The sequence below is a fragment of the Hemibagrus wyckioides genome, linkage group LG20, assembly GCF_019097595.1.
Source record: "Hemibagrus wyckioides isolate EC202008001 linkage group LG20, SWU_Hwy_1.0, whole genome shotgun sequence".
In the NCBI taxonomy this organism is placed as follows: Eukaryota; Metazoa; Chordata; class Actinopteri; order Siluriformes; family Bagridae; genus Hemibagrus; species Hemibagrus wyckioides.
The window spans coordinates 1,720,197-1,743,876 of record NC_080729.1 but is presented as its reverse complement, the minus strand read 5'-3'; the positions used below and the strand labels follow the sequence as shown (position 1 = coordinate 1,743,876).

At 40.0% G+C, this 23,680-nt stretch overlaps 1 protein-coding gene across 1 annotated transcript in view; it reads left to right on the top strand.

Annotated features, from left to right (window-relative positions):
* Nucleotides 1-23,680, top strand: part of cdh18a (cadherin 18, type 2a) — a 110,957-nt gene that overhangs the window by 24,603 nt on the left and 62,674 nt on the right. The gene's annotated exons all lie outside the window — the stretch shown is intronic.

Sequence of the window (23,680 nt, the reverse complement as noted above, 5' to 3'; positions counted from 1 at the left end):
TTCATCATCATCATCGGCTTCCTGGAGTCATTTCACCGAGTCCTGACCTGTAAGCTTCCTGACTGAATTCTCCCCTGATTACAGACAACGATGTTTGGGGTTAAGACGAGTGAATTGGTGCAGGATCAAAACCAGCAGGAAAAAAAACCCAGCTTTGAGTGCATGTCAAGGCCGTGTAGAGAGAGAAAGATGTTGAGAAGAGCTCATTCCTGCTTTCATTTCAACCTTCACACAGGTGCAGGGATGAAGAAGAAAGAAACGTCAGTGAAATAATCAACACATGACCATCGCCCTGAGCAACAGCCAGAGAACTTCAAAAGATTGCTTTCTCAGCTCAGCATGATGCCTGCAGTTGTCCTGGGGGTGGAGTCACAGCAGGAAGTCACTGTGGGATGCTGAGCATGGCTTGCTCCTGTTAACGAGCTGTACAATGAAGTTCTAGCAGCTGATTGGTCGACGCAGGAAACGTTGCAGCGTTGCTTTTTTCACCCTCTCAACTTTCGGTCTCTCGCAAACTTGGGACACTTTTAGGAATCGGAATGGAGTTGCTGGAGTTCTGGATTCTGATTGGTCAGAAGGGGGTGTTGATGGATCTTCTTTGACGGGAGCTCTGACTGTAGTGTAGTTATCGTTTCTATGGTAACAGTTCATCCACAGGGACATGTTCTTTTTTGACTATTAAAAGAAATCAAATGTAAGATTCTTAAATGCATTGAGAGATAGATTTTATTATTTTTAATCTTTATATTTCCCTGTGCTAATATTAAGCATCCATTTCTAGAAAATAAAAAAGCAACGTTTATGCCAATAAAATAAATACAAAATTAAGCTTAAACAATATTCAAATATATCCAAAAACTGCTTTAATAATTTTGTATTTGGTTTATTGTCTTCTTTTATTATTATTATTATTATTATTATTATTATTATTATTATTATTATTATTTTCCCATAACATCATGGCACAGTGTTCAGGACCTTGAACTGTTCATCATTTGGGAATTTTGTCCCCACTTGACTTCCCATTTTACAAATCTGGAATTGTTAACCATCCAAAAATAAATAAATAAATATTCAGGGCACCATTTTGTTCCAAGACTGTAAAACATTTCAGGAGAAATCTTTGATCAGAATCAAAGAATCGCCCTTTGATCAGAAGTCTTACAGTTGGACAGTTGGACAGGAATGAAGTCTTCCCTCCACACCCGTCACTGTGGCTCACATTATTATTCAGCGATGAGACGGCGCTCCGGTGTGAACGGAGGATATTACAGAGTGGGATAAAAAAAAATTCTCAGATTTCCTGAAATCTGAGAAAAAGAAACAATATCTGGAGATTAATTGGGGTTGGGACGATGTTAGGTCAGTACGCTTTGGTGAATTTTCCCTCCCCGCAGTCGTCCTCAGTCACGAGGTTAGCGCAGGGTTGGATTTTTTATTGAATGTAATATAATACGCCATGAACCGCAGGAAAATTAGTATGAATATTAGATGCAGCAAAGATTCCATATTTCCTCAATTTAAGCGAATTTCTGAGCGCTTATACCTAATGCGAGACTCTGAAGTGGTGAGAGCTGGGAAATGAGTCGTTTCTATGGAAACACACAACCTCTTAACTTCTTTGGAATAGAAATCTACATTACACACTGTGCTTATTTATTATGCAGTCAATAGCAGAAATAATAGAAAATGTTTGAGAGAAATACACTGACTGAAAGCCCCCTGACAATATTCTTCCCTTTACTGAAAAAAAAGAAAAGAAAAGAAAAGAAAAGAAAAGAAAAGAAAAGAAAAGAAAAGAAAAGAAAAGAAAAGAAAAGAAAAGAAAAGAAAAGAAAAGAAAAGAAAAGAAAAGAAAAGAAAATCAGCGCCCAGTCTAATTCAGGGTTAAAAGCAAGGTTATTTCAGGATTATTATTTTTTTAGGCTGTAACAGAGATAAAAAAAAGAAAGAAAGAAATTAAATGAAGCAAAATGTATTATTTAAAAAAACTTATTTTTGTGAATTAATTCTAATGAAAAGAGCACTGTTACTGTGAACTGTAGTCATTATGGGGTGAAAGTACAGTGACCAAGAATAACAAAATAAAAATAACAAAAGAATAAAAATCCGGAAACAGAATAATAAAAATCTTGAAACAAAACAATAAAAATCTGGAAACAAAATAATAAAAATCTTGAAACAAAAGAATAAAAATCCAGAAACAAAAGAATAAAAATCCAGAAACAAAATGATAAAAATCTGGAAACAAAATAACAAATCTGGAAACAAAATAATAAAAATCTGGAAACAAAAGAATAAAAATCCAGAAACAAAATGATAAAAATCTGGAAACAAAATAACAAATCTGGAAACAAAATAATAAAAATCTGGAAACAAAATAATAAAAATCCAGAAACAAAATGATAAAAATCTGGAAACAAAATAACACATCCGGAAAAACAAGGACAAGTCGTACAAACTGGAAAAGGTAGCTATAGTTTGTGAATATAATTCTTACTTCTGATTGGATAAGGCATCTGTCACTCAGGATTTGTGATTCATGATTTTGTTCTCGGATTTGTTATTTTGTTTGGCTCTCCTCGGCCACCGTATGAAAGTCTCGGGTGTTCAAACAGTACAATAAAAAATTTCAGTTCATTGAACAATGAGTCAATATCTGATGATGACGATCAACATATGATACAATATGATATGATATGAAAAGATATGATACAAAATGATGCAGAATGATACAATACAATATTACATGATACTCTGTAATACCATGTGATACAAAGCAATACAAAGCGATAAGCTGCAACATGATACAATGCAATAAGATACGATATATGATACAATACAACACTTATTACAATATGATACGATATAATATGATTTATTAGCTGCAGTCTTTGTTCAGACTCTGTGGAAGGCCTACAATTAATGAAATTGAAATAAATTGATGATGATGTATTATTTTAAAAGTTTCAGCTGAATCACTAGCTTCACTAGCCTGTTATTAGAATTTCATTTATTTTCTGCACACCTGTTATCTTTCCTTGATCCATAATAATCGACTAAGGCTCGATAATCATCTCTTGTTTATAAAAGGATCCGGTTTAAGAGGAGACGTCGATGCTGTTGTTCAGGTTCAGCCCACTTGACATTTGCTGAAGTCTAACGCGAGCCGTTACCTAAAGCGATTTGGACAGGCGTGCTGGAGAGCCAGCGCAGGAAGACATCCACTGGCTTAATTAAACACAAATGAATCATTTTCCTGCCAATATTTCAGTCTCTCATTGCTGCTAATGGCATTGTAGTGTGCTTTCCTCTTCGAGCGCGCTCATTTTACCCTAATGAAGGCCTCGTTAATGAGCTGATAAAAACCCCTATAATGTTCAGTGAAGAGGGAGTAAAGCAGCCAGACTGGGGAAATGCTACCGAAGCTAGCATGCAGCACGATGGTAAGTGTAGCACGGAGCTAATTACCAGCATTATGAGCACGAGTTCTGTCAGAATCACGGCTCATGGGCTTAAACGTGCGGCACGTAAAGAAACGCCTGTGAAATGTCCTCTTTAATGAGATGCAGTGAGATTTCACGCCATTAGTCCTGACGCTGTTTACCAATCAGAATCAACCGCACCAGCTGGGCTTCCTTATGACTGACAGGTTCTTTACTTCTTACTGTTTTTTTCCTGAAAGTGGTTCTTCTTCTCCTTATCGCATCCCGACAAACACTTTCCCACCATCAGATAACGGCAGAACAAAGTGAAGCGAGCCGCTGGGTAAAACGAGCCTCGTGTATTTAGACGCTAAACGAATCATCCAACAACATTTACAGGAAAACTCACAGTGAAGGAGTGCAGGAATGGGGGGGGGGGGGTTAGGGCGAGAGAGAGGAAAAGAGAGAAGAGAGAAGGAAAGAGGGAGGGAGAGAGGGGGGAGAGACAGACAGACAGACAGAGAGAGAGAGAGAGAGAGATATGGGAATTTTCACTCACTTGTCCGAGTGAAATCCGTCAGACCGGTTCATGATTCGCTGGAGAGCAGCGTTTTGAGATAAAGCTTGCGTTTGGAATCGTACAGATCCGTGTAATGAACGTGTGTGAAATTGGTGTAACATCCAGAGCAAGTGAGAGAGCGATCTAATCACACAGAATCTGAGAGAAATTAAACACTGCTATTAATAACTGCTAATAATGAGCTGTTACAGGAAACTAATCAGCGAGGGGGGGGGTATGCAGAATTATTCCTCTAATACCACAGCTGTGTGTAAACCATTACAGCTTTTATAACATGTCATGTGGCTGTTGTTTTTTTATCCATTTATAGCTACATTACATTATACAGTAATACCAGTATCTCTTTGGAAACAAAAAAGGAAAAGATGTAAACTTGTGTTACTAAGCTCTGGCACTGGAGACTCCTTCCATCCATGTTAAAGAAACATCTCCGTCAAAATAACTCAACAAAACAAAATAAAAGGAATCATAGCTTCTCTACCATTGAGCTGTTACCATAGAAACGATTCGGGATTAGTACGACGAGCATGTTAATATAAAGCGCTGCCGCTATTGGATATTAATCAACACCTTCTGACCAATCAGAATCCAGAATTCTGACCACGCTGAAAATAGTGAAGCTGTGAATAAACACGAGCTAGCTTTAAGAAGAGTTTTATTATAAGAAGAGTCAGTAATTCCATCAAAGAGGAAAAGTGGCGTTACCGTGGCAATGCTGACGACGCCACTAGTCTATACATTCTGGATTTACAGACTTCCAGAGCAGCACTTTTCATTTACTTTACAAACTCATGATTTTATCCAACTTATTATTAATTATTAATTTATATATATATATATATATATATATATATATATATATATATATATATATATATATATATACTGAATATATTTTCCAGTCAGTGAGTCACTGGATCATTCTGACCATTCAGCAGTAAGAGTGGCCGGCGTGATCACGAGCAGATTAATACCGCCTCTGCTGAAACCTCAGTACCTCAGTACCAGCAGAGCCTCGGAAATAGATTGTGCCGCACTGCATCCATCCATCATGGCTGAATAATGCCCTGGTGTGGAATTTCAATGCGATATTTATCCCCAAACTGGAAAGATACGAAGCACAGGGCCGTGGACCTAATTACAACCGCTGTGGAGAGCTGGAGCATGAAAAGATTCTGCATGCAGCTAATATGATCGAGTATTAATCACGGCTGTGTGTGTGTGTGTGTGTGTGTGTGAGCTTCATATTGCGTTTAGTGAAAATGTGATGAAACAAAACAGCCTAATAGGAATTTTTTTCCAAGAAGTGTTTCATTTCTTGTCTGACATGTCAGCTCAATCATAACAACAACCTGGTAGATCCTTCTGATTAGTTACAGGAGGAACACACGGAGGCGGCATTATCGATATTTTCCTCCTCGTTTTCATAGAGACCAAAATGACATGGGTGCCCCTGACGCCCACTTTGCCCCGCGTCTAGTGACAGACACATTGCTTTTCCGTCTGACTCACCACCCTGTGAATTATACCCTCATATTCTGCAGCGATTTGGCTGCGATTTTTTTTCTCCCTCTGACATCTGATGCGTGCTCAGCGATGCAATTCAATTTTATGGCTGAGGAACAAATGAAAAGGGATATCTCCCTCTTTCTAATGCAGATAGATTCCTATTGGCATGCGTCCACGGGGCATCGTTTATTTCTTAAATAAACGCCTCCCTGATGGCAGCAGATCTGATGAATGACAGGAAGTACAGGGCAGTGAAAGGTAGCAGGAGGCAGACCGTGCAATCACTCCAATGGCATCATCCCAAAGACTCCAGTCTCACGGAATTAGACTTTACACGGCGCTGACCGAGCTCGGAGCGCTCCTCGGGTTGATTTCCATCCGAATGTCGCAACAACGATCTTTAATCTGATTTCTGAGAAGCTGGTGAATCTCAGAGCGCCTTCCCGTCGACGAGCATCCCATCAGCGAGAGATTCCTTCAGAATCATTCATTTATTTTTTAAATCACATTTAGCTAATATCCAGGTTCCTGTTTAGTAGTTATTGTATTTTTTGCTAACTGGTTAAACTAGCATGTCGCTTCTCACTTGTGGGCGTGGCTTGTCTAGCATTTTATTTTTTTATTTCGATCATAAACTGTAGCAGTGATAATATGCTAAATGCTTCTAAGGCTAAAAAAGCAGTGTGAAGACCGGTTGTTCCGTGTTCATCTTCATACAGTTAGCTTTGTCCATTTTCTGGCTCTGCATCTGGACCACAGTCGACCAGCTGGTGACTCATCACCTGCTTTCTTCCTATAAAAATCCTTAAACACTCTTCAGTATTGAAAGACGTAGGTGTGTGTTTACTCATTTATGTTACAGACAGTGAGAAAGCTTTTAAAAAAATAACAACCTCTGAGCTAAAAGTACAGAAGTCTGTTTTTCCGCAGCATCACGCCGGCTAGTTTCCGCTTCGCTAATTTCCAGAGGCTTCTGAGCAAGATATTTCAATTGACAAGTTTAAAAACAGGGTCAATAAGTTCTTGCCATGTTTAAATCATACATCTCAGACCATTACGATTTTGTCCACTAACAAAACCTTTCGTTTCATGAGGGTCTATTTTAAGCCTCCTGTTCTTTCTTTATTTACAGCCCTGTAGTTCTAAAAAAAATATATATATAATCTTATTTGTACTCTGATGATTTATTTCTCCACATCTACACATGAACTGTGTACCACTGTAAAAACTGCAACACATAAAAACATCCTTCTGTTTTCTGTTAAATTATGCTAAAATATTAATAGTCTGATTCCAGTGTGTTTTATATATCTGGTGTTACTGTGACTGAATCCTGTATTCTGCATTTGATTCAGTACCTTCTGCACTTGATTCTCTATCTCCAGAGTTCCATTAAGTACCCACTGCATTTGCATCAGCTTCTACTGCTTTTGATTCAGTACCTACAGCATTTGATTCATTACCTAGGGCATGTTTGATTCATTATGTAGGGCATTTGATTCAGTACCTACTGTATTTTATTCATTGCCTTGGGCATGTTTGATTCATTATGTAGGGCATTTGATTCAGTACCTACTCCATTCAATTCATTATCTAGTGCATTTGATTCAGTACCTACTGCATTTGATTCATTACCTCAGGCATGTGATTTAGTATGCATCGTGTTTGATTCATTATCTTGGGCATATGATTCAGCACCTACTGCGTTTGATTCACTATATAGGGCATTTGCTTCAGTACCTGTTGTGTTTGATTCATTATCTAGGGCATTTGATTAGGTACATACTGCATTTGATTCAGTAGCTACAGTGTTTGATACATTATCTACTAAGTGTATTTCAGTACCTACTGTGTTGGATTCAGTACCTACTGCCTTTGATTCATTAACTAGGGCATTTGATTCAGTACCTACTACATTTACTTCAGTACCTACTGTATTTGATTAAGTACTTACTACATTTGATTCAGTACATATTGTATTCAATTTAGTATCTTCTGCATTTGATTCAGTAGATACAGCTTTAGATTCAGTAGTCATAGTGTTTGATACATTACTTTGTGTATTTCAGTGCCTACTGTGTATGATTCAGTACCTATTGTGCTTGATTCATTATCTAGGACATTTGATTCGGTACCTACTGTGCTTGATTCAGTATATATTGCGTTTGATTGAAGCTGCACACTTTACACTTTATGTGGCTAAGACAAACTTCTGTCCTAGCTCTGTGTTGTTTTTTGTGTTTGATCTTGTGTGTATGTTGTATGTTTATGTAGCACCAGGTCCTGGAGAAATGTTGTTTCATTTCACTGTGCTGCATCAGCTATATGTGGTTGAAATGACAATAAAGCTTCTTGAATCTTGAATCTTGAAACTACTGCATTTGATTCTGCATCTAGTGCATTCAATTCAGTACCTTCTGTATTTGATTCAGTAGCTACTATGTTTGTTTCTTTATTGTTTGCCTTCCTGGTCAGTATATACAGTGTAGTATGAATACTATCTAGATTACTGTATCCGCCATGTTGGTATTGTCATGTGACCTACGATGACTTTTGTTATTGAAACCTTCAAGGAGTTAACAGTTTACTCAGGTGTTGTCCAGATTATCCACATGGAACAAGGTTTAATACCCACAGCTCTTACACTCAGCTCTAAAATAGCCAATAATGGGGTAAATATTTACGCCATCTTGCATTTTACGTCAATTTTACGTAAACTCATGCAGATAAATGAGAGCGGTGATGTTTCTGTCTCTGTTGGACTGGGTCTCTACCGTGTCCTGAGAAGCGACTTTATCCCTCTGTGTGTATCAGCGTTGTGAGAAACAGGCTTGAGGACGCTCACACCACCATGGACTGTCAATAATCCACCTTCCTCCGTTTGCTCTGCTGTCTAACGGACCATTAGCCAGTGAGATGAGTCTCATGCACCTCTTCACCTCGGCTGCCTCGCGCCCCCGACCCCGCTGTCAACTCACCATGATGACGTGTTACTACTGCATGAGAAATCATTAGCAGCGTTAAGGCTCCAGCTTCTGTACCGGATTTCCATTCCTGCTGCGGCTTGTAGAAATGATGTTCACAAATTCTTCTGGTGTACGCTCCGATGCTTCCTCCCCGAGTCTGAGCAGATGATGCGGCTAGTCGTTAGCGCTCGATCAGGAGGAACGCTGCGTACACTGTGTCTTAATTCTTGGTGGAATCGCAGAAGAACAGATGTCCTGGTGTGACAGAGCGATGGACGTTCTAACCTTCAGAACGGAGCATATTTATTTTGTTATTTTATTTCTAACAGTGCTTCATATCTAATTCAAAGGATATCAGGGCCTACAGCTAATTAGAAAAGAGCAGAAAGACGAGCTGGAATGGCGTGGACGTATCCGATGTCATCGAATATTAAATGCTAAAAACAATCCTCATTAATCCTTTTGATGAGATGAGTTTCCCGCACTGTTCCTCCAGCCTAAGTGCCTCCTTCCCTCCATCTAAACGCACAGCCATCGACTTTATGCCTTGGCATTTAAGTAAGTTTAGTAATTTGGCCTCGTTGGCTCGCTGCAGGGCTAAATACACTCTGACACGCTGCTGCACACATGCCAGATTAAGAGATCGGATAATGGCCCCCTGTCAGTGCCACTCATTTTAAATCTTCTCCACAGCCCAAGTCCAGAAAACGCTCGCTGTCACGTCTCTTTATGTTCAGGCTCAGCCTCCAACGTATGATGATGAAGATGATGATGATGATGATGTGTCCAGATGTGTCGATTATGACGTCGTCCTGTCATCGCCTGCTGTCCTGATGAACGCTAGCGAGCAAAACAGCAATGCTTAAGCGCTCAGTCTTAACAACACACCACAATCCATCCTCAAATTTTATGCAAATTAGGCACGACCCGTGTCATTGCGAAGAATCCAGACGATTGGCTCGAATGTTTTGAGCACGTCCAATCTACTTTATTCCTGTTTCCTGTAGTTAGCTCATGTTCTCATCCGATTTTGTCAATTAATACCATCTCATCTAAGTTTGTGTGGTACACACATGTTGATCTCTGCTAGCTTTATACATATTTAGAGTGGAAGACTGACTGGAAAATTAGCGAAACTCCTGTATTAGCATGTCTGCCATGTGTATGCTAACAAAAGTTCTAACAAAAGTTATAACATACTATATGTTACATTGACATATAATTCCCAAGGCAAACGTAAACAAATTGTGTTTGATTCATTATGTAGGGCATTTGATTCAGTACCTACTGCATTTGATTCATTATCTAGAGCATTTGATTCAGCACCTACTGCATTTGATTAATTACCTAAGGCATTTGATGTAGTAGGCATTGTGTTTGATGCATTATCTAGGGCATTTGATTCAGGACCTACTGCATTTGATTCATTACCTAAGGCATTTGATGTAGTAGGCATTGTGTTTGATGCATTATCTAGGGCATTTGATTCAGGACCTACTGCATTTGATTCATTACCTAAGGCATTTGATTCAGTACGCATTGTGTTTGATTCATTATCTAGTGCATTTGATTCAACACCTACCACATTTGATTCATTATGTAGGGCATTTGATTCAGTACTGGGTAGTCAAATAAACAAATAAAGAGGTCATATAGTCACAAAGCTGGTAAACATTTCTCTTGCTAATCACAGCTTCTATTATCATGCTAATAAATCATTAGCATAACAAGCGGGAAAATGACCCTAATGTGTAAGTTATCAACTTTAGGCTACGTCACTTCACAGCAACTTCTAAAGCGCAACAAACACTGACTTATTGTCCAGAAATAACACAAAGTGTGTAATTCAGTTTAGAAGCTAAATTGTCAGTAAACGACCCAGATGCTAACAGCATCTCTATCATTAAAAAAAAAGGTGTAAACAAAAGGACATTTATTTATATGGATGTGTCTTTTACTCAGCAGTTCATCCACCCCTCCTGCTGGAAGGCAGAAACACTTCTTAAAATTCTGACAGGTTTTAGTTTTTTTTAAATTATTTTATTTATTTATTTTTTCTTCTCACTGCTGCTAAGCAATGATAATTTTCCCTAGCGTGGCTAAAAACGATCACCTGATAGAGGTGTATTGGAGTGCAGAGAACTTCATCAGGACAACAGAGGAAGAAGAACATGGGGTGAAGAAAAGTAATAAAGAAGATTAATAACAGGACTGACAGGAAATCGTAGCGTCTTTAAATCCCTAATGACCGCGTGAGGCTTTTCACACACTCCGAGAAAGAAAAGAGGAAATTAAGCTGAAGTGACAGAACAAGTGGAGCAAAAGAGGTGTCTGTCTGTCTCTCTCTCTCTCTCTCTCTCTCTCTCTCGCTCTCTCTCTCTGTCTGTCTTCCACTGCCTCTCTGTCTCTCACTGCCTCTCTCTCCATCTCTCAAGGTCTCTGTCTGTCTCTCTTTGTCTCACACTGTCCTTCTGTTTCTCTCTCTGTCTGTCTCTACTGTCTCTGCCTTTTTCTCTCTCTCTCTCTCTCTCTCTTTATTTATATTCATACAGGAATAACCTCATTAAACACCTAAATAAATTCATTTGAGTCTTCATGGGGTTAAGAGAAGAGGAAGAGGACTGAATTATCTCTCCATCTTTATACGCTTTATCAGATTTATCTCTTTACATCATAATCATCATTATATTCATCTTTTAAAAATTATTTTAATAATATTTTTTAGTCAAGAACACAGTGTAAAATATTCAAATAAATCTATTCTCTATTAAGCCTGCTTTATTTGATTAGCTCCAAAAGTATTGGCACCCTGTTGAACTTGTGAAAGTGTTTCTATTAAATTTTATAAAAATACACTCCAACAAAAAAATTTATAAAAAGTATTTATTATATTATATTATATTATATTATATTATATTATATTATATTATATTATATTATATTATATTATATTATATTATATTATATTTTAATTTCCGAAGAAAAGTGTCCAAACCATATATTTTATGAATTATAAATACCTATGTTTATAAATATTAATAAGTTGGTGAATTAATACATAAAACACAATGTAGTTCATTATAAAAATCATTAAAAAAAATTTTACAAAAAAAATGACATTTGATTTTAAATGTTTGTTGTGTTTAATTTTTTAAAATATATATTTAAATATATATATATATATATATATATATATATATATATATATATATATATATAAAAACATTTCTCCAATTTTAACTTTAATACAGAGCACCAATACTTGTTTTTAATTAATCAATACATTTAATTAATTTTATTATTAATTTCAGTTATTTCATTTTTTTAAATTATTGTGTTTTTAAAAAGAGTTTAAAATGATGCTGTTTAGAAATCTTATTTCATAATTATTTCTCTTTTATTATCTATTATTTCTATTTTTTTTCATTTAAAAAATTATACATTTTTTTTAATTATTATTTTTTTGTGAAATATAAGTGTTTAAAATGATGCTGTTTAGAAATCTGAACGAAACTGGTGATGTAGATGTGATACGTCATCCCTCCATCTTGTTTTCCATCAGTGTGGTTTGCTTTGCTAATAGCTGAGATAAAAACTTTTCGGCTGTAGGCTCTGGAGAGAGAGAGCACTGGTCTGGTGCCAGGTTCCTTGTTCAGAACGTCTCAGTATCAGTTCACACAAATAAAAGTACATGGCTCTGTGGTCTGTTTTTTTTTTTTTAGGACTGTAACCTGAAGGTTTAGCATTGTTTAGCATGCAGCACACTGTGCTAACGCTCCTATCAGAATTCACTGCGCTTTTCTCTTTCTTCTTAGAAAGTTATTCATTTTTAAACGGCACCAAAACACAGCAGGAACTGAATGACTTCTGCAGAACGGGAGCCTCGGGCGCAGGAGGAAAACCCACACAGGTTAGAAAGAAAGCAAACGTATTCAATTATTCATCAGGGGGATTTTTTTGGTGACTTGATTCAGATACCGAGTGAGCAGCGCTAATGTGTGTGGCTGCTAAGCCTTAAAACTGAAAGCGTGGAATGTTCCGGCAGGTCGGGATGCCAAGGGAACCCTAACATGGTGATGAAGGTCAATCAGCAGTCATGGAGTGAAGAATGAGTGTAATGCTAACTTTAATTAGCTTTAGATTTACATTTATGAGAAGTCAAAGCTCTGAAATCCGAGCTGGAATTTTGTTCTAATCTCTAATTAGAACACAATGATCAGCTGTAGTCTTTTACCTAGGTGGTGCTATAAGGTTCTTCAGCCCTGTAGATTGTAGCATGAAGCTAATTTGTAATCGCTTTTATGCAAAGAAAACTTCATGTGAAAGACATCAAAGTCCAATCAAATCTGAGTCTTAGGCATAGATTTCTGCTCAAGATTCCAACACTGGCTCTCTGGTAGGTAGAACCCACAATCCTCTTACACAGAACTTTACACTGTCAAATCTAAAACCTTTAAAGGCTCTGTAGCTGTTCATCTGAAGGGACCACTTAAAGCTTCTATGCAGAATGCCAATAGAACTAAATAGATTTTTACTTTTCAGAAAGGAATCCAAACTAGAACCATTTCAGAAGGCTAAGAATCTTTAACTGTATAAACATGGAGGAACCCATGGAGGAACCCATGAATATCTAAACCTGGATTGCACCAGGATTCTTCTTGAGGACACTGGTTTATTTTTGAAGTTGTCAGATTTATATGGTCAAATCTAGAACCTTTATGGGATCTTCTTAAGGCCAGTCTTGGAACAACTGAAGAACAATTGAAGAATCTCTTTTCTAAGATGCTCTGATATACTATAGGTGCCTCTTGGAAAAACTCCCAAACTTAGAACCCTAATCGATTTTTCTTGAGGACATTGTGATAGGAACCCACTGAGGAACTGTTAAACAACCCTTTTTTCTAAAGTGGTCAGATTTATATTGCCAAATCTAGAACCTTTAAGGATGCTCTGATATGCATTGTGATAGGAACCCTTTGAGGAATGCTTGAAGAATCTTTTTTTTTTAAATGGTCAGATACCAAATCTTCAACCTGTAAGGGTTCTTCAGTGAAGTCTGAGGGAAACCAGTTGAAGAACCCTCAAACAACACTTAGTAAAGAAACACATGTCCTTGAGACCAGCGTGAACCTCTTTACCACATGCACCCACTGCACCACCTCTAAAGTACCCTGTGGTTCTCCAGCAGTTCTTGCAGGATCATTACTTTATATAAAAGACCTTACAAGGTTTGAAGCTTTGCGAAATCTGAGGAGGTTCCTTCACAACGTTTCGGAGAAGATGAGTCAATGATGTGGTGAGAACATGGTGGAACCTCTGACATGGTGGTGTAAGGCAGTGCTATGGAGGATCTGATCAGGATCAATGGAGAGGAAGAAAAGTTCTGATTGATTTGAGGAAATGATGAGGTGCTACAACTCTGAGCTTCATGAAAGAAAGGGGAACATCATGCTCATCTTTCCTGTTTTTTTCAACACTAATCACTACGGCTCTAAATCCATCAGACATCTGCTCTGGTCCTGCTTGATGTTCGGACGGTCCAGATGCTGGTGAAAGCAGCTCGATGGCTAGCGTTAGTTGTTTGTTTATCGCGAGCTGATCCTGTGTAGCCATGTGATTAATGGTGCCGGCGCCGGCCGTGTCGTGCCTCGGCTCTGTAATGGGAACGAGGAACTAGCAATTAGAGCGATCAGGCCACGGAACCCTGTTGAAAATTCATTCCCAACAAATTGAGATAAATTGAGCGTGTCACAGACGAGGTCGGCGCTCAGCTGGATTAAAAGCGAACGGACGGAAGGAGTGAAGAGAGGAAGTGGTCCACTGGTCGAACCTCGGTGATGAACACTGAGTTCTGGAGCTTGACGTTTTCCACGACGTGCCACGTTAATTCGCTCAATCTGAGACAGTCTGAGACAATCTCCTTTCCATAGCAACCGCTCCTTCACAGGGATTTCTTGACCCTTATGTGCCATTTCTGGAAGGAGTCTCCGCTCTTAGAGCTTTGAGCTAAAGACAGAAGTTTTCCGGCAGTTTCACCACACCGTCCTGATGCTGATGGTTTTCCTTCAGCTGCGTGACTCCAGAGTTTTTATATTCCTTAATTAACATTAGCTCCAGTTGATACAAGGGTTCTGTGAAATCCTGTTTAAGGTTTCTAGATTAAATAAGAGCTCTCCAAAAGAGACAAATCAAGAACATGTAAAGATTCTGGATTTAGCTAGGTAGCTAGGTTAGCTTGTTAGCTGTCATTATACACTTGTTTCATGTTTATTCCAAATGAAAGGAAAATAATTTAAAATCTTCTATGTGTACAAATATACATTGATCAGGCATAACATTATGACCACCTGCCTAATATTGTGTTGGTCCCCCTTTTGCTGCCAAAACAGCCCTGACCTGTTGAGGCATGGACTCCACTAGATCCCTGAAGGTGTGCTGTGGGATCTGGCACCAAGATTTTAGCAGCAGATCCTTTAAGTCCTCTAAGTTGCAACTTACAGGACTTAAAGGATACTTTGACAGATACTGACCACTGCAGACCGGGAACACCCCACAAATGCTGCAGTTTTGGAGATGCTCTGATCCAGTGGTCTAGCCATCACAATTTGGCCCTTCGTCAAACTCGCTCAAATCCTTACGTTTGTCCATTTTTCATGCTTCTAACTTTGAGGACAAAATTTTCAATTGCTGCCTAATATATCCCGCCCACTAACAGGTGCCATGATGAGGAGATACTCAGTCTTATTCACTTCACCTCTCACTGCTCACAGTATTATGCCTGATCGGTGTAAGCTTTAGGAAGCATGAATCTTGTAGAGGATAAACAAACGAAGCTAACTCTGTAGTTACTGCCAAAAATTGAAGAAAAAACACCGAAGAAATCGTCTGCCAAAATGCATTAAAAGCATGTTGTTGCTTTGTTCTTCTGGGTCACCGGGTCCATCTTTATTCCCAGAAAATAAATCTAATCTTTTTTTAAATTAAACAACACACAAGAAAACTGCAGAAAAAGCCGAGAGGTCGCGTGAAGCCACAGATCAGGAGTGCATCCTGCGCTATGCTACGCTACGCCGTGCTGCGCTGCCTACTGACAGCTCCAGAGCCTCCTCACTCCTGCAGACAGTCTTCTTCAACTTCTCTCTCCTTTTTTTGAGTCTCCACAACAGTGTCATCATTCAAAGGAAATAAAAGCAGAACATTTTGAAAGCGCAGCTGCCAAGTGCGGAGCGAGGAGTAAAATCAATGAGTGGAAAGTTTCAGTTGTAGCAGCAAACCAGAGCGAAATAAAGAAATAAAAAGTGAGAAAAAAAAAGTCGCTCCGGTGTCAGACGTCAAGATTGTCTGTTTTGCTGGAAATAAAATAGTATCAGGATGTGTGCAGTGGGTCAGAACCGGATCCCAGAACCCTTTTTTTACACACACCAGAGGATTACATGACAGTGTACGAGTTTATCCGTATCACGCTATGTTATAAAGCTAAAACTAAAAGTAACCAAAAACAGATAAAAAACACTTTATTTTAATAACAGTAACTCGGCCCCGTCACATTATGCTGCTAAACACCAAACACTGACGAGTTTTGTTTCTGAAACCCATTGTGGTACTTTTTATCCTTTTATAGCTACGCTTCAGGTCGTTATAGCAACAGACACTGGTTCCTACACCCGCTTCCTTATTTTTTTTGTTTACTTCTGACTGACACTAGAGACTCCTTCTGTAAAAAAAAAAAAATCTCCTGTTTAGTCTATCGACAGTTTATGTGAAGCATCAGCTTTTCACGTCCCTTTCATGCTGTTACCATGGAAACGATATGGAAACCGTATCAGCACTGTTGTTATCTCCCCATCCTGTAGCTCCGAGGCGTTCTGGTTCTTGTTGTTCAGCAGTTTGTCCCGAATCTCCTTCCTTCGGCTCGTACCGCCGCTGCATCATTCATTCCTCACGTCCCATCTGCTCCGTCTCTCATGTCTCCGTTCTATCTGCACCCCAGTGAGCCATCAGACGAAGCTCTGACTCACGCGCATTCGTTCATCTGTCTATCATGCCACCTTCTGCCCAAAAGCCGCCAAAAACACGGTGGTGAGATTTGGGAGGATTTGTTCAAACGATCGAGATCGTTTCTCTCGCAGAAGATTGCGAGGTCTGGGATGAAGAAGCAGGAATAATCAGGGAGCCTAACGTTTGTCCTTGTAAACACTAAATAAATAAATAAATAAATAAATGCAGAGGAAATTGACAGGGCAGGTTTGTGCGTGAGATAATGCGTTCTTCTGGAAGCGTCGCTGTTCATGCTTCATTAACCAGCTACCTGTGTAATGGAGAGAGAAAAAAACGCTTAAACGGGAGACTACAGGATGACGAGACTTCCTGTTTCAAGCCCGAGCAGGACAATGCCACACTTCCTGCTCTGATCTCTGAGTTATGGATTTATGGAAATGTACAGCTATTTTAATACGAGCTGCACAGTTCGATGTGAGCTTCATACTTACTTTTTTCCTAACGTTAAACGTCAGGCATTGGATCAGCGACACGTCAGTGGCAGGTTGTTGAAAGGAGATCAAATCCAGACGGCGTAAATGTAACACGAGCCGGACCAAACTGACTGTAAAAGATATTTCTGTTCATCTAAAGCATGTAGCAGCTTCCACTCTAACAGATTCAGGAAATAATAAACCCTGGATCTGATAGAGTCTAATAGAATAATCATTTCCACCGAGGAATTCCGAGGAGCGGCTCGGAGAGGAAAGGCGTGACTGTCGGCTTGTCCTAATCCTCCCTGATTCAATTTACTAACATAATATTAACTATTAAAACACACGCTTCCCTGAATTCAGCTCAGCATCAAGTGTTGCTCTGGAACGCTATCACTCAGGTGTGGTTACACCGAAATGATCCCCAGTGCTCAGGAACATGGAGGGCAAAAAAGTCTGGCTGTGGAAAAGATACACTATATTGCCAAAAGTTTTGGCACACCCCAAGGTCCATAAAGACATGGATGAGTGAGTTTGGTGTGGAGGAACTTGACTGGCCTGCACAGAGTCCTGACCTCAACCCCATAGAACACCTTTGGGATGAATTAGAGTGGAGACTGTGAGCCAGACCTTCTCATCCAACATCACTGCCTGTCCTCACAAATGTGCTTCTAGAGGAATGGTCAAAAATTCCCATAAACACACTCCTAAACCTTGTGGAAAGCCTTCCCAGAAGAGTTGAAGCTGTTATAGCTGTAAAGGGCGGAACAACTCCATATTACAACTCCATATTCCTGTGCAGGTAAAGGCAGACGTCCCAATACTTTTGACAATATAGTGTAGCTACAAGAAGCGATTAAGGGGGCCAAGTACCGTGTGACATGACATAATAAAACATAATAAGAGTGAACAATAAAACAATTTATTTAAACTGTTTATTTATGCCTATAAATTCCTTGTAAATAATAGCATTGTAATCCTCACACATTTCCACTCATAGAGCTCGGTGTCGAGGACCATATGGCCGCTACATGCCGTCTCCCGTGTACACGATTAGCCGCAGTCGCGGCGTCGTGCGCATGTGAACTAATAGAGGAATCTGGATACGGATTGGTGTCCTGCCTAATTAGTGTCCAGCACATTGAACAGGATTCACTTCACCTCCACGAACAGCAAATGTTTGTGGCTACAGATGGCGCGTGGCGTTTAACAGCTTCCCGTCGATGGCGGTGTAATTTCACTCGACAGTCGTAATCTTCCTCTGGCATTCGCCAAGAGACGAGATCTGGCAGAGGAAAGAAAGGAAACGTCGTTCCAGATCCGTGCCGGAGAGTCTCTGTCTGCCCTCGTCTGCCACACACACACACACGCACACACACACACACACACACACCAGGAACCCAGGCCTGAAATCCTGAAATGAGATTCCCTCATGTTCCGTAATCTACTTCCTCCAAGCCGTGATTCTTTCTTTCTCTCTCCTCCTTTATCCAAACAGATGGAAAACTCGGCGTCTGTCTCCGTGTGCCTCTAAAAGTCGACCTGATCTCGATCTAAGTGTGTGTGTGTGTGTGTGTGTGTGTGTGTGTGTTAGAGAGAGAGAGAGAGAAAGAGACATCATGGCTCCCAGTGCATTAGGCAGACACAGTAATCTAATAAACTCTTTATTACATATAAGTAGACATGCGCTGATATGAGCTACATTTCCGCATCGCGATCATCCACCGAACGTTTACCGCGGTTTACAAATTCATTGCAACATCTTATCCAAAAATATTGGCCCCCTTAAAGGGGAAAGTAGCGGAATAGTTTGTATAAATATTCATATTTTTGTGTCAAATCTATTAAATGAATGATTAAATGTCTGGTTTAATAATAATTTCTCTTAATGGCATAAATGGTGAAATTATTCGCAATGACAAAGAATTAAAACAAATCCAAAAATATACCTCCTAAAATATCACTTTATTTGAGTATTAGTTTTGACTTTTTACATAGTCTTTTTTAGTGTTAGCTTTGACATAGTTTTAATAGAATAACTATGTTTAAATGAAAGAATAACAAACAACGAGTCTCCAGTGTCAGAGGTGAGAAGTACGAGGTTCTTTAACGAATGAAACAGCTGTAATTGTTTAGATTGCTGTGGTGTAAGTGGAATAAAACCCTGCTGTTTCATCACATCAGCACAACCTTGATTATTTCTCTGTAACAGCGTGACACAGAGGGTGTTTGAGCTCGATGCCGAAAACCTTCTAAAATCTAAATCGTCGAAATTCTGTTGTATTTACTGATTTGTATTCACCACACACACACACACACACACACACACATATATTCCTCCTCTTACTCCTGTAGTTTGTCATTTTTTTTCATATCAGTAAATGATGAGGCACAGGATTATAGGCTTTTCCAGAATGGTTAAACCCACGCGTTCGATTAGCTGTCTGAAGCTGTCATGTCCTGACACACACTTCACTGTGTCAGCACTACAGGGACTTCAGAGGGTCAAGTGCTCCTCTGCTGTGTGCACTTTATCGCCTCTTTATCGCCTCTGGCCCAATGCTGAACTCGCTCACCAGATCGCTACCGAATTCTCTTTATAAAATCATCAGCGCTGTTTGTGTGAACAGAAGGAGGGAAATAAAACGGAGGGATGCAACTGATTACGGCTCGATTTTCACAACCTAGAGCATGTCATCTGTTCGAAACAGGAATCACTAAAGCCATGATTCTGAAACAGTGTGATGTTTCATTATAGTGTATTTATGATTTATATTGCCAAAAGTTTTGGGACGTCTGCCTTTACCTGCACATGAATGTAATATGGAGTTGTCCTTTAACAGCTATAACAGCTTCAGCTCTTCTGGGAAGGCTTTCCACAAGGTTTAGGAGTGTGTTTATGGGAATTTTTGACCATTCCTCTAGAAGCGCATTTGTGAGGTCAGGCACTGATGTTGGACGAGAAGGTCTGGCTCACAGTCTCCACTCTAATTCATCCCAAAGGTGTTCTGTGGGGTTGAGGTCAGGACTCTGTGCAGGCCAGTCAAGTTCCTCCACACCAAACTCACTCATCCATGTCTTTATGGACCTTGCTTTGGTCACTGGTGTGCAGTCATGTTGGAACAGGAAGGGGTACTGTTCGGGGTCACCACAAGTCCGCATGTAGTGATTTTTTCACAGGTTTTTACGCCGGATGCCCTTCCTGATGTAACCCTCCCATTTTATCCAGGCTTGGAACCGGCACCGAGAGTTAACTCTTCAGTGTCTTGGTTAACTGCCTGGGAATCGAACCCGGGCCACGGCAATGAGAGCGTGAGATCCTGCCATATAGGGGATGTGGTAGCTTAGTGGTTAAGTGGTTGTGAGTTTGAAGCCCAGGTTCACCAATCTGGCACTTCTGGGCCCCTGAGAAAGGCCCTAAACCCTCACTTGCTCAGTTGTATAAAAAATGTAAATGCTTCTGGACCACCAGTCTTTATTGATTAGGATAAAGAATAAATTAGCCTCATCAGTGCTCTGACTGCTGACTGACTTCCACCTGAAGTCAAACTGTGTCAGTTTTTTCTGACCACTGTAACTGTACTGATGAGAAAACTTCACAGCGAGAGAGATTTCTTTGATGCGAGTGTGACTTACATCAAGCGCAGCACACTGCCATTGATTTTAACTCGTGTTGCAGACTGCGGTCCAGCCGGACACGACTGAAACCCGAGTGCTCCTGCTGTATATTTACGGTGGTTTGTGGTCACTGCTCTTCAGATGTGTGTGAGTTGTGGACAGCGTGAACATGTTGTAGTAAAAGCGATCTTAAATGAGGCTCTTTTTCATCCTAGTGCCATAAAGAACATTTGTACAGCCTGAAGAACCTTAATTTGCATGGAAAGATTCCACAGATGTTAAAGGTTCTTCACAGAACCATCCACTCTGATTTAGAATCATTTAAGAACCTTAATTCCTACATAGAAATCGAGTTCATCATGAATATTAATCAGAAATAGAAGTTCCGAACAGCAACTAAAACTCTATCCCGTTCTCCACATCATGATGTTTCACAGAGAATCTGGTTGAGATGATCAGCATCTGGTGTATATCAGGACCAATTCTCTCCAATTTATTTACCTCTTCCTTCTAAAATATCACGACTGGTGCATCTTTTCAAGCTGCTCATCACTGTGACACGGAGGAAATCACTGTCCGCTCACAGACACTGTCATCTGGCCGGTGTCAATGTGATTGACAGGTGAGAGAGAGCACATGCCCCTCCCACCCTGAGAGTACAGCAAACCTTGCTCTCTCAACTCCCAGGCCTCAGATGTCTCAGGCAACATCTGGATTCAGACTCAGTCAGGTAGGAAGGAAGGAAGGAAGGAAGGAAGGAAGGAAGGAAGGAAGGAAGGAAGGAAGGAAGGAAAGCAACATCTGGATTCAGACTCCAGATCTCTGGAGGATACTGCAAACCCTTTTCTGTCGTGTTTGGAAATGCCATAACGACGTATATTAACGGGAACATCCATGCATCCATGGTAAGTGCTTGGTCAGGGTCACATTATAAATAACATAAGCTCTTAGATTCTTTATATTTTGTGAAACAGAGCCTTCAGAACATGAAAAAATAGACTTTCAGTTTAAAACAGGGCGGTTTAAGGTACAAATCCAAACACAGAAAGGGATTTTGGTGAGCGTTAAACAGATCCACGTGGTGTAATTGTGCTTTCCCCCTACTGTACTGTCATTCCAGTTAGAATGCCGTGGGTTTTACTGCCGTCTCTAGGAAATGCAACAGTGTGAGCGTGAAAGCGTTGTTCGCTCTGCAGCCGTCTGCCGCTACGAATCAATAAGGCTTAGCGTGCGGCAAGAAGCGCATTTCCGAACGGCGGGAAGCCCCATTCATCTGCGAATCACGCTGTGGGATGTGAACGATGGCGTGATGGAGTTTGCTTCCTACACACAAGGCAGCCTCATTTTACATAAGCTCACCTCAGGCCCACCTGCCAGGACGCAGGCAGGACCCTGGCAAAAAAAGAAAAAATAAATAAACAGTCGGAAATGATAAATTATGGGGCTGTGCGGAGGGAGGGAGGGAGAGAAGGAGAGGAGTGATGGATAGAGCTGGCAGATGAGGATGAAGGCCGGGTGGCTCGAAGCATCGGTGCGTAGATCTCCGCTTTCTCCCATGAGATCTTCGCTGAGTGTTTTCCCCTGTCAGGATGAGCTAACAGGAAGGAAGGAAGGAAAGGAAGAAGTAGGAAGGTAGGTAAGGAAGGGAGGAAGGAAAGGAAGGAAGTTAGGATGGAAGAAATGAAAGAAGGAAGGAAGGAAGGAAGGAAGGAAGGAAGGAAGGAAGGAAGGAAGGAAGGAAGGAAGGAAGGAAGGAAGGTAGGATGGAAGGAAAGAAGGAAGGAAGAAATGAAAGAAGGAAGGAAGGAAGGAAGGAAGGTAGGATGGAAGGAAAGAAGGAAGAAAGAAATGAAAGAAGGACAGAAGGAAGGAAGGAAGAAAAGAAGGAAGAAAAGGAAGGAAGGAAGGAAGGAAGGAAGGAAGGAAGGAAGGAAGGAAGGAAGGATGGAAAGACATAACTTGCTAAAAATGATTGCTGTGGAATTGTCTATTCTGATTGGTCAGAAGGATTTGCTACATTTTCTATGATCTATTTCTAAAATGTAACTACAAATGGATAAAAATTACATCATATTTTTTCCTATAAATTTATAAAAATCACACCAACAGTGTGGATTTTTCAGTTACAGCACGACAGAGTGTTTTCTTCTTACAGAAACGAAAGAGCTGTAGTAGGATTTGATGGACAGAGAGAGATTGCGTAAGAAAGAAAGACAGTAACAGGCTTTAAAAATGCAGGGAAGAAGCCAGAGAGACAGAAATAAGAATAAAACGCATGGAAAGAGTAAGAAAGTGATCAAAAGACGCAAAGAGGTGGAGGAGGGGCAAGGGTACGAAACGTGGAGGGAGAGAAGAGAGCATGAAAAGATAAATAGAGGTTGAGGAATGTGAATGTATAGAGAGAATGATAAAAGAGGGAGAGAAAGGTTGATATGGGAAAAGGAGAAGGACAGTGAAACAGAACTGGTGTGAAATCGACAAAGAGGGAGGGATGAAAGGCGTAAGAAACATGAGAAAGGCAGAGAAAGAGAGGTATGAAAAGGTAGAATGAGGTTGACTGAGAAATGGAAAGAGAGAGTAAGAGAGATATTTGGAGAAAAAAAGGAATGAAAATATGAAGAATGTCCAAAAAAACACAGAGAGGGATTGAAGGAGGAGGTAAAGAAAGAGAGAGGAGAGAGAGGAGAGCAAAAGGCTGAGAAGACAAGGATGGATAGAGAGAGAGCGAGAGAGAGAGAGAGAGAGAGAGAGAATGAAAGAAAGAAATAATAAGAGAAAGAGGGTGAAGAGATACAGAGAGTTGATCTAAAGCAGTGAAAGGAGGAGTAAAAGAAAAAGAGGAGAAGTCTGAGAGAAAGAGAGAACAATTGAGAGAAAGTGAGAATGTAAGAGAGCAGGGTGAGAAATGAAAGAGAGAGAGAGATGAATGAGAATGAGGCAGGAAATGGTACGCTAAAGAATGGAAAGAGCAAGAGAGAGAGAAAGGTGAAGAAGTGAGAATAAAAAAAGAGGAGTGCAAGAAATGTGTGAAAGAGAGACGGATGAGGGGAAATGACAGGGGTTAAGAAATGTAGAGAGAGTGATGAAAGAAGCAGAAAGTGTGTGAGTGTG